Genomic DNA, 11,499 nt, shown 5'->3' on the forward strand with positions numbered 1-11,499 from the left:
AGTTCGGGTACGCTCTCCAGTTCGGTTACGCTCTCCAGTTCGGTTACGCTCTCCAGTTTGGTTACACTCTCCAGGTAGGTTACACTCTCCAGGTAGGTTACAATTAGGTTACACTCTCCAGGTCGGTTACACTCTCCAGGTCGGTTACAATTAGGTTACACTCTCCAGGTCGGTTACGCTCTCCAGTTAGGTTCCGCTCTCCAGGTCGGTTACGCTCGCTCTCCAGTTAGGTTACGCTCTCCAGGTAGGTTACGCTCTCCAGTTAGGTTACGCTCTCCAGTTAGGTTACGCTCTCCAGTTAGGTTACGCTCTCCAGTTAGGTTACGCTCTCCAGTTAGGTTGCGCTCTCCAGTTAGGTTGCGCTCTCCAGTTAGGTTACACTCTCCAGTTCGGTTACAATTAGGTTGCACTCTCCAGTTAGGTTACACTCTCCAGGTCGGTTACAATTAGGTTACACTCTCCAGGTTGGTTACACTCTCCAGCTAGGTTACACTCTCCAGTTAGGTTACATTCTACATTTAGGTTACACTCTCCAGGTAGGTTACACTCTCCAGGTAGGTTACACTCTCCAGGTCGGTTACACTCTCCAGGTCGGTTACACTCTCCAGGTTGGTTACACTCTCCAGCTAGGTTACACTCTCCAGTTCGGTTACGCTCTCCAGGTCGGTTACAATTAGGTTACACTCTCCAGGTTGGTTACACTCTCCAGCTAGGTTACACTCTCCAGTTCGGTTACGCTCTCCAGTTCGGTTACGCTCTCCAGGTCGGTTACACTCTCCAGGTCGGTTACACTCTCCAGGTCGGTTACACTCTCCAGGTTGGTTACACTCTCCAGCTAGGTTACACTCTCCAGTTCGGTTACGCTCTCCAGGTCGGTTACAATTAGGTTACACTCTCCAGGTTACACTCTCCAGCTAGGTTACACTCTCCAGTTCGGTTACACTCTCCAGGTCGGTTAAGCTCTCCAGGTCGGTTACGTTCTCCAGGTCGGTTACGCTCTCCAGTTCGGTTACGCTCTCCAGTTCGGTTACGCTCTCCAGTTCGGTTACGCTCTCCAGTTTGGTTACGCTCTCCAGGTCGGTTACACTCTCCAGGTCGGTTACACTCTCCAGGTCGGTTACAATTAGGTTACACTCTCCAGTTCGGTTACGCTCTCCAGGTCGGTTACGCTCTCCAGGTCGGTTACACTCTCCAGGTCGGTTACACTCTCCAGGTTGGTTACACTCTCCAGCTAGGTTACACTCTCCAGTTCGGTTACGCTCTCCAGGTCGGTTACAATTAGGTTACACTCTCCAGGTTGGTTACACTCTCCAGCTAGGTTACACTCTCCAGGTCGGTTACGCTCTCCAGGTCGGTTACGTTCTCCAGGTCGGTTACGCTCTCCAGTTCGGTTACGCTCTCCAGTTCGGTTACGCTCTCCAGTTTGGTTACGCTCTCCAGGTCGGTTACACTCTCCAGGACGGTTACACTCTCCAGGTCGGTTACAATTAGGTTACACTCTCCAGTTCGGTTACACTCTCCAGGTCGGTTACACTCTCCAGGTTTGGTTACACTCTCCAGGTCGGTTACAATTAGGTTGCACTCTCCAGTTAGGTTACACTCTCCAGGTCGGTTACAATTAGGTTACACTCTCCAGGTTGGTTACACTCTCCAGCTAGGTTACACTCTCCAGTTAGGTTACATTCTACATTTAGGTTACACTCTCCAGGTAGGTTACACTCTCCAGGTAGGTTACACTCTCCAGTTCGGTTACGCTCTCCAGGTCGGTTACGCTCTCCAGGTCGGTTACGCTCTCCAGGTCGGTTACGCTCTCCAGGTCGGTTACGCTCTCCAGGTCGGTTACGCTCTCCAGTTCGGTTACGCTCTCCAGTTCGGTTACGCTCTCCAGGTTGGTTACACTCTCCAGGTAGGGTTACACTCTCCAGGTCGGTTACACTCTCCAGGTCGGTTACACTCTCCAGGTCGGTTACACTCTCCAGGTCGGTTACACTCTCCAGTTCGGTTACGCTCTCCAGGTCGGTTACGCTCGCTCTCCAGGTCGGTTACGCTCGCTCTCCAGTTAGGTTACGCTCTCCAGTTCGGTTACACTCTCCAGGTCGGTTACACTCTCCAGTTAGGTTACGCTCTCCAGGTCGGTTACGCTCTCCAGTTAGGTTACGCTCTCCAGTTAGGTTCCGCTCTCCAGGTCGGTTACGCTCGTTCTCCAGTTAGGTTACGCTCTCCAGTTAGGTTACGCTCTCCAGTTAGGTTACTCTCCAGTTAGGTTGCGCTCTCCAGTTAGGTTGCGCTCTCCAGTTAGGTTGCGCTCTCCAGTTAGGTTCCGCTCTCCAGTTAGGTTCCGCTCTCCAGTTAGGTTCCGCTCTCCAGGTTTTCCAGTTAGGTTCCGCTCTCCAGGTAGGTTACAATTAGGTTACACTTCCAGGTCGGTTACTCTCCAGGTTGGTTACACTCTCCAGGTAGGTTACACTCTCCAGGTAGGTTACAATTAGGTTACACTCTCCAGGTTGGTTACACTCTCCAGGTCGGTTACACTCTCCAGGTCGGAAATACTCTCCAGGTCGGTTACACTCTCCAGGTAGGTTACACTCTCCAGGTAGGTTACACTCTCCAGGTCGGTTACAATTAGGTTACACTCTCCAGGTCGGTTACACTCTCCAGGTTGGTTACACTCTCCAGCTAGGTTACACTCTCCAGCTAGGTTACACTCTCCAGGTCGGTTACAATTAGGTTACACTCTCCAGGTTGGTTACACTCTCCAGGTTGGTTACACTCTCCAGTTCGGTTACGCTCTCCAGGTCGGTTACACTCTCCAGGTCGGTTACGCTCTCCAGGTCGGTTACGCTCTCCAGTTCGGGTACGCTCTCCAGTTCGGTTACGCTCTCCAGTTCGGTTACGCTCTCCAGTTTGGTTACACTCTCCAGGTAGGTTACAATTAGGTTACACTCTCCAGGTCGGTTACACTCTCCAGGTCGGTTACAATTAGGTTACACTCTCCAGGTCGGTTACACTCTCCAGGTCGGTTACACTCTCCAGGTCGGTTACACTCTCCAGTTCGGTTACGCTCTCCAGGTCGGTTACGCCGCTTAGGTTTCGCTCTCCAGGTTACGCTCTCCAGTTCGGTTACACTCTCCAGGTCGGTTACGCTCTCCAGGTCGGTTACGCTCTCCAGTTAGGTTACGCTCTCCAGTTAGGTTACGCTCTCCAGTTAGGTTACGCTCTCCAGGTCGGTTACGCTCGCTCTCCAGTTAGGTTACGCTCTCCAGTTAGGTTACGCTCTCCAGTTAGGTTACTCTCCAGTTAGGTTGCGCTCTCCAGTTAGGTTGCGCTCTCCAGTTAGGTTGCGCTCTCCAGTTAGGTTCCGCTCTCCAGTTAGGTTCCGCTCTCTAGTTAGGTTCCGCTCTCCAGTTAGGTTCCGCTCTCCAGGTAGGTTACAATTAGGTTACACTCTCCAGGTCGGTTACACTCTCCAGGTTGGTTACACTCTCCAGGTAGGTTACACTCTCCAGGTAGGTTACAATTAGGTTACACTTTCCAGGTTGGTTACACTCTCCAGGTTGGTTACACTCTCCAGCTAGGTTACACTCTCCAGCTAGGTTACACTCTCCAGGTCGGTTACAATTAGGTTACACTCTCCAGGTTGGTTACACTCTCCAGGTCGGTTACGCTCTCCAGGTCGGTTACACTCTCCAGTTCGGTTACGCTCTCCAGTTCGGTTACGCTCTCCAGTTCGGTTACGCTCTCCAGGTAGGTTACACTCTCCAGGTCGGAAATACTCTCCAGGTCGGTTACACTCTCCAGGTAGGGTACACTCTCCAGGTAGGTTACAATTAGGTTACACTCTCCAGGTTGGTTACACTCTCCAGGTTGGTTACACTCTCCAGCTAGGTTACACTCTCCAGCTAGGTTACACTCTCCAGGTCGGTTACAATTAGGTTACACTCTCCAGGTTGGTTACACTCTCCAGGTCGGTTACACTCTCCAGTTCGGTTACTCTCCAGGTCGGTTACACTCTCCAGGTCGGTTACGCTCTCCAGGTCGGTTACACTCTCCAGTTCGGTTACGCTCTCCAGTTCGGTTACGCTCTCCAGTTCGGTTACGCTCTCCAGGTAGGTTACACTCTCCAGTTTGGTAACAGTTAGGTTACATTCTCCAGTTTGGTAACAGTTAGGTTACACTCTCCAGGTCGGTTACACTCTCCAGGTCGGTTACACTCTCCAGTTTGGTAACAGTTAGGTTACACTCTCCAGTTAGGTTACACTCTCCAGTTCGGTTACACTCTCCAGTTTGGTAACAGTTAGGTTACACTCTCCAGTTAGGTTACACTCTCCAGGTCGGTTACGCTCTCCAGTTAGGTTACTCTCCAGGTCGTTACACTCTCCAGTTCGGTTACACTCTCCAGTTAGGTTACACTCTCCAGGTCGGTTACACTCTCCAGGTCGGTTACACTCTCCAGTTTGGTAACAGGTTACACTCTCCAGTTTGGTAACAGTTAGGTTACACTCTCCAGGTCGGTTACACTCTCCAGGTCGGTTACAATTAGGTTGCGCTCTCCAGTTAGGTTCCGCTCTCCAGTTAGGTTCCGCTCTCAGTTAGGTTCCGCTCTCCAGTTAGGTTCCGCTCTCCAGTTAGGGTTAGGCACTCTCCAGTTAGGTTACGCTCTCCAGGTTGGTTCCGTTACACTCTCCAGGTAGGTTACAATTAGGTTACACTTTCCAGGTTGGTTACACTCTCCAGGTTGGTTACACTCTCCAGCTAGGTTACACTCTCAGCTAGGTTACACTCTCCAGGTAGGTTACAATTAGGTTACACTCTCCAGGTTGGTTACACTCTCCAGGTCGGTTACACTCTCCAGTTCGGTTACTCTCCAGGTTGGTTACACTCTCCAGGTAGGTTACACTCTCCAGGTAGGTTACAATTAGGTTACACTTTCCAGGTTGGTTACACTCTCCAGGTCGGTTACACTCTCCAGGTCGGAAATACTCTCCAGGTCGGTTACACTCTCCAGGTAGGGTACACTCTCCAGGTAGGTTACAATTAGGTTACACTCTCCAGGTTGGTTACACTCTCCAGGTTGGTTACACTCTCCAGCTAGGTTACACTCTCCAGCTAGGTTACACTCTCCAGGTCGGTTACAATTAGGTTACACTCTCCAGGTTGGTTACACTCTCCAGGTCGGTTACACTCTCCAGTTCGGTTACTCTCCAGGTCGGTTACACTCTCCAGGTCGGTTACGCTCTCCAGGTCGGTTACACTCTCCAGTTCGGTTACGCTCTCCAGGTCGGTTACACTCTCCAGTTCGGTTACGCTCTCCAGGTAGGTTACACTCTCCAGGTCGGTTACACTCTCCAGTTTGGTAACAGTTAGGTTACATTCTCCAGTTTGGTAACAGTTAGGTTACACTCTCCAGGTCGGTTACACTCTCCAGGTCGGTTACACTCTCCAGTTTGGTAACAGTTAGGTTACACTCTCCAGTTAGGTTACACTCTCCAGTTCGGTTACACTCTCCAGTTTGGTAACAGTTAGGTTACACTCTCCAGTTAGGTTACACTCTCCAGGTCGGTTACACTCTCCAGTTAGGTTACACTCTCCAGGTCGGTTACACTCTCCAGGTCGGTTACACTCTCCAGTTAGGTTACACTCTCCAGGTCGGTTACACTCTCCAGGTCGGTTACACTCTCCAGTTTGGTAACAGTTAGGTTACACTCTCCAGTTTGGTAACAGTTAGGTTACACTCTCCAGGTCGGTTACACTCTCCAGGTCGGTTACAATTAGGTTACACTCTCCAGTTTGGTAAAAGTTAGGTTACACTCTCCAGTTTGGTAACAGTTATGTTACACTCTCCAGGTCGATTCCACTCTCCAGGTCGGTTACAATTAGGTTACACTCTCCAGGTCGGTTCCATTCTCCAGGTCGGTTCCACTCTCCAGTTAGGTTCCACTCTCCAGTTAGGTTCCACTCTCCAGTTCGGTTCCACTCTCCAGTTCGGTTCCACTCTCCAGTTTGGTAACAGTTAGGTTCCACTCTCCAGTTCGGTTACACTCTCCAGTTCGGTTACACTCTCCAGTTTGGTAACAGTTAGGTTACACTCTCCAGTTCGGTTACACTCTCCAGTTCGGTTACACTCTCCAGTTTGGTAACAGTTAGGTTACACTCTCCAGTTCGGTTACACTCTCCAGTTCGGTTACACTCTCATAGGAAGTTCATGGTGTTGGGGAAAGTAAGTACTGGGGGAGAGAGAGGGGGGGGTTACACTCTCCAGTTAGGTTACACTCTCCAGTTCGGTTACACTCTCCAGTTTGGTAACAGTTAGGTTACACTCTCCAGTTAGGTTACACTCTCCAGGTCGGTTACACTCTCCAGTTAGGTTACACTCTCCAGGTCGGTTACACTCTCCAGTTAGGTTACACTCTCCAGGTCGGTTACACTCTCCAGGTCGGTTACACTCTCCAGTTTGGTAACAGTTAGGTTACACTCTCCAGTTTGGTAACAGTTAGGTTACACTCTCCAGGTCGGTTACACTCTCCAGTTCGGTTCCACTCTCCAGTTCGGTTCCACTCTCCAGTTTGGTAACAGTTAGGTTACACTCTCCAGTTAGGTTACACTCTCCAGGTCGGTTACACTCTCCAGGTCGGTTACACTCTCCAGTTTGGTAACAGTTAGGTTACACTCTCCAGTTTGGTAACAGTTAGGTTACACTCTCCAGGTCGGTTACACTCTCCAGGTCGGTTACAATTAGGTTACACTCTCCAGTTTGGTAAAAGTTAGGTTACACTCTCCAGTTTGGTAACAGTTATGTTACACTCTCCAGGTCGATTCCACTCTCCAGGTCGGTTACAATTAGGTTACACTCTCCAGGTCGGTTCCACTCTCCAGGTCGGTTCCACTCTCCAGTTCGGTTCCACTCTCCAGTTCGGTTCCACTCTCCAGTTTGGTAACAGTTAGGTTCCACTCTCCAGTTCGGTTACACTCTCCAGTTCGGTTACACTCTCCAGTTTGGTAACAGTTAGGTTACACTCTCCAGTTCGGTTACACTCTCCAGTTCGGTTACACTCTCCAGTTTGGTAACAGTTAGGTTACACTCTCCAGTTCGGTTACACTCTCCAGTTCGGTTACACTCTCATAGGAAGTTCATGGTGTTGGGGAAAGTAAGTACTGGGGGAGAGAGAGGGGGGGGTTACACTCTCCAGTTAGGTTACACTCTCCAGTTCGGTTACACTCTCCAGTTTGGTAACAGTTAGGTTACACTCTCCAGTTAGGTTACACTCTCCAGGTCGGTTACACTCTCCAGTTAGGTTACACTCTCCAGGTCGGTTACACTCTCCAGTTAGGTTACACTCTCCAGGTCGGTTACACTCTCCAGGTCGGTTACACTCTCCAGTTTGGTAACAGTTAGGTTACACTCTCCAGTTTGGTAACAGTTAGGTTACACTCTCCAGGTCGGTTACACTCTCCAGGTCGGTTACACTCTCCAGGTCGGTTACAATTAGGTTACACTCTCCAGTTTGGTAAAAGTTAGGTTACACTCTCCAGTTTGGTAACAGTTATGTTACACTCTCCAGGTCGATTCCACTCTCCAGGTCGGTTACAATTAGGTTACACTCTCCAGGTCGGTTCCACTCTCCAGGTCGGTTCCACTCTCCAGTTAGGTTACACTCTCCAGGTCGGTTACACTCTCCAGTTCGGTTCCACTCTCCAGTTCGGTTACACTCTCCAGTTCGGTTACACTCTCCAGTTTGGTAACAGTTAGGTTACACTCTCCAGTTCGGTTACACTCTCCAGTTCGGTTACACTCTCATAGGAAGTTCATGGTGTTGGGGAAAGTAAGTACTGGGGGAGAGAGAGGGGGGGGGTTACAGTCTCCAGTTTGGTTACACTCTCCAGTTAGGTTACACTCTCCAGTTCGGTTACACTCTCCAGTTTGGTAACAGTTAGGTTACACTCTCCAGGTCGGTTACACTCTCCAGGTCGGTTATAATTAGGTTACACTCTCCAGTTTGGTAACAGTTATGTTACACTCTCCAGGTCGGTTATAATTAGGTTACACTCTCCAGTTTGGTAACAGTTATGTTACACTCTCCAGGTCGATTCCACTCTCCAGGTCGGTTACAATTAGGTTCCACTCTCCAGGTCGGTTCCACTCTCCAGGTCGGTTCCACTCTCCAGGTCGGTTCCACTCTCCAGGTCGGTTTCACTCTCCAGTTAGGTTACACTCTCCAGTTAGGTTACACTCTCCAGGTCGGTTCCACTCTCCAGGTCGGTTCCACTCTCCAGGTCGGTTACACTCTCCAGTTAAGTTACATTCTCCAGTTTGGTAACAATTCGGTTACACTCTCCAGTTTGTTAACAGTTAGGTTACACTCTCCAGGTCGGTTACAATTAGGTTACACTCTCCAGTTAGGTTACACTCTCCAGTTCGGTTCCACTCTCCAGGTCGGTTACACTCTCCAGTTAGGTTACACTCTCCAGTTAGGTTACACTCTCCAGGTCGGTTACACTCTCCAGGTAGGTTACACTCTCCAGTTTGGTAACAATTCGGTTACACTCTCCAGTTTGGTAACAGTTAGGTTACACTCTCCAGTTTGGTAACAGTTAGGTTACACTCTCCAGTTTGGTAACAATTAGGTTACACTCTCCAGTTAGGTTACACTCTCCAGGTCGGTTCCACTCTCATAGGAAGTTCATGGTGTTGGGGAAAGTAAGTACTGGGGGAGAGAGAGGGGGGGGGTTACAGTCTCCAGTTTGGTTACACTCTCCAGTTAGGTTACACTCTCCAGTTCGGTTACACTCTCCAGTTTGGTAACAGTTAGGTTACACTCTCCAGTTAGGTTACACTCTCCAGGTCGGTTACACTCTCCAGGTCGGTTACACTCTCCAGTTTGGTAACAGTTAGGTTACACTCTCCAGTTTGGTAACAGTTAGGTTACACTCTCCAGGTCGGTTACACTCTCCAGGTCGGTTACACTCTCCAGGTCGGTTACACTCTCCAGTTTGGTAACAGTTAGGTTACACTCTCCAGTTTGGTAACAGTTAGGTTACACTCTCCAGTTAGGTTACACTCTCCAGGTCGGTTCCACTCTCATAGGAAGTTCATGGTGTTGGGGAAAGTAAGTACTGGGGGAGAGAGAGGGGGGGGGGGTTACACTCTCCAGTTAGGTTACACTCTCCAGTTCGGTTACACTCTCCAGTTTGGTAACAGTTAGGTTACACTCTCCAGTTAGGTTACACTCTCCAGGTCGGTTACACTCTCCAGGTCGGTTACACTCTCCAGTTTGGTAACAGTTAGGTTACACTCTCCAGTTTGGTAAAAGTTAGGTTACACTCTCCAGGTCGATTCCACTCTCCAGGTCGGTTACAATTAGGTTCCACTCTCCAGGTCGGTTCCACTCTCCAGTTAGGTTACACTCTCCAGTTAGGTTACACTCTCCAGGTCGGTTCCACTCTCCAGGTTGGTTCCACTCTCCAGGTCGGTTACACTCTCCAGTTAGGTTACACTCTCCAGTTTGGTAACAATTCGGTTACACTCTCCAGTTTGGTAACAGTTAGGTTCCACTCTCCAGGTCGGTTACAATTAGGTTACACTCTCCAGTTAGGTTACACTCTCCAGGTCGGTTCCACTCTCCAGGTCGGTTACACTCTCCAGTTAGGTTACACTCTCCAGTTAGGTTACACTCTCCAGGTCGGTTACACTCTCCAGGTAGGTTACACTCTCCAGGTAGGTTACACTCTCCAGTTTAGTAACAATTCGGTTACACTCTCCAGTTTGGTAACAGTTAGGTTACACTCTCCAGTTTGGTAACAGTTAGGTTACACTCTCCAGTTTGGTAACAATTAGGTTACACTCTCCAGTTAGGTTACACTCTCTAGTTTGGTAACAGTTAGGTTACACTCTCCAGTTAGGTTACAGTCTCCAGGTCGGTTACACTCTCCAGGTAGGTTACACTCTCCAGGTAGGTTACACTCTCCAGTTTGGTAACAATTCGGTTACACTCTCCAGTTTGGTAACAGTTAGGTTACACTCTCCAGTTTGGTAACAGTTAGGTTACACTCTCCAGTTTGGTAACAATTAGGTTACACTCTCCAGTTAGGTTACACTCTCTAGTTTGGTAACAGTTAGGTTACACTCTCCAGTTAGGTTACACTCTCCAGGTCAGTTACACTCTCCAGGTCGGTTACACTCTCCAGTTCGGTTACAGTTCGGTTACACTCTCATAGGAAGTTCAAGGTGTTGGGGAAAGTACTGGGGGGGAGAGGGGGGGTTCACCCTGATGCCTGCCTCAAGTCCACACCTCCACAATGCCCTGCCTGTTGCATTTCCTTCTAATTATTGCAAATTTAGACATCCGAAGGAGAGAGGTGTATTGAAACAGATTATCATCTCTCTCAGACATTCAGACACATCTCAGACACATTTCTCGGGTATAATATTACTAGATTATGATTAGATAAGACACGTCCAGTCACGAATATTAAACAGACTCCAAAATGTAGCAATAAGCGTCACACACTGGAAAGTTTAGACCGAACCTGCAATTACACAAATGAGTCATACATGTTTCAAATGCATGTTCTATTTCATCTGATTGAAAATATAAAAATTAATCAATCATAAATGTCAACATGTGGGCCTCGTCATTTGGTATTCTTTGCATGGATGACAACACTGGGGCACTGAGGCGCTTGATCAATGCCAAGTTAGTTGTTCCACTTCGCACCGCAAAGCCTGATGGTTTAAATCAAGGAGGAAAGAAGAGTAGCAAGCCTTAGGTTAAAGGACTGGTTTTCTGTGGACACGCCCAAAACAAACACATCAAATTTAGCCTAAACGGTGTCAGTTCCCAAAATAGACCTTCATTTAAAACACTCAACCACCTGGATGTTTTAAATTAAATCTCTGCACATGTTTTTTCTCAATGAAATGTAGGCTAAATGACTTTATAATTACCCTAGAATGCCTTGCAATTCCCCGGTTAATCGTAATCCTCTCATGGTTATTTCCAATTTTTTCCTGCAACAAAATCCCTAAAAACAAAACCATATGCTACTTACAGTGCGTTATGATGCGATATCCAACTTTACAAAGTTATGGCCAAAACGTATTTTACAAATCCTTATTTATTGTTGTAAACTTCAATGAAAAACGTATTGTTTTATTTCGTTCTCTGTTGCTTGCCTCCTCACTCAAGCCAATGCATTGTGCTGCTCCGCAGTTTCAAGTGTTCTCCTATGCTCCGCTCAACTTGCAGGAAAACTTTCCCAGCGCTGAAGGAACGCGCATGCCCGCCGCGACGTCCTTGATTTGCCCAGGGACAAGTTTATGTGGACGTTTTGGAACATTCAGATATAAATATGTTAAGTAGAACAAACATGCCACTCTGACATGTAGAATAAGGAATCACGTCGCCTCTATTCATGCATTTCTATCTGCAAGTTTTGACGACGTTTGGCCACTGAATGTGGTTCCTGATCTTTTTGCGTTGTTTCCGCCCAACTTTGCCAGGT

General features: G+C 48.5%; 1 protein-coding gene across 2 annotated transcripts in view; it reads right to left on the reverse strand.

Annotated features, from left to right (window-relative positions):
* LOC115130969 (FH2 domain-containing protein 1-like) overlaps window positions 1–11,226 on the reverse strand; it is a 43,268-nt gene extending 32,042 nt beyond the window's left edge. Inside the window, exon 1 of one of the 2 annotated variants that reach the window (XM_065019902.1) lies at window positions 11,047–11,226. The gene's annotated coding sequence lies outside the window, so the exon portion shown is untranslated. The other variant, XM_065019903.1, reaches the window with a different exon arrangement.
* Window positions 11,227–11,499: the final 273 nt, after the last annotated feature.

Source organism: Oncorhynchus nerka, linkage group LG6, assembly GCF_034236695.1.
Source record: "Oncorhynchus nerka isolate Pitt River linkage group LG6, Oner_Uvic_2.0, whole genome shotgun sequence".
In the NCBI taxonomy this organism is placed as follows: Eukaryota; Metazoa; Chordata; class Actinopteri; order Salmoniformes; family Salmonidae; genus Oncorhynchus; species Oncorhynchus nerka.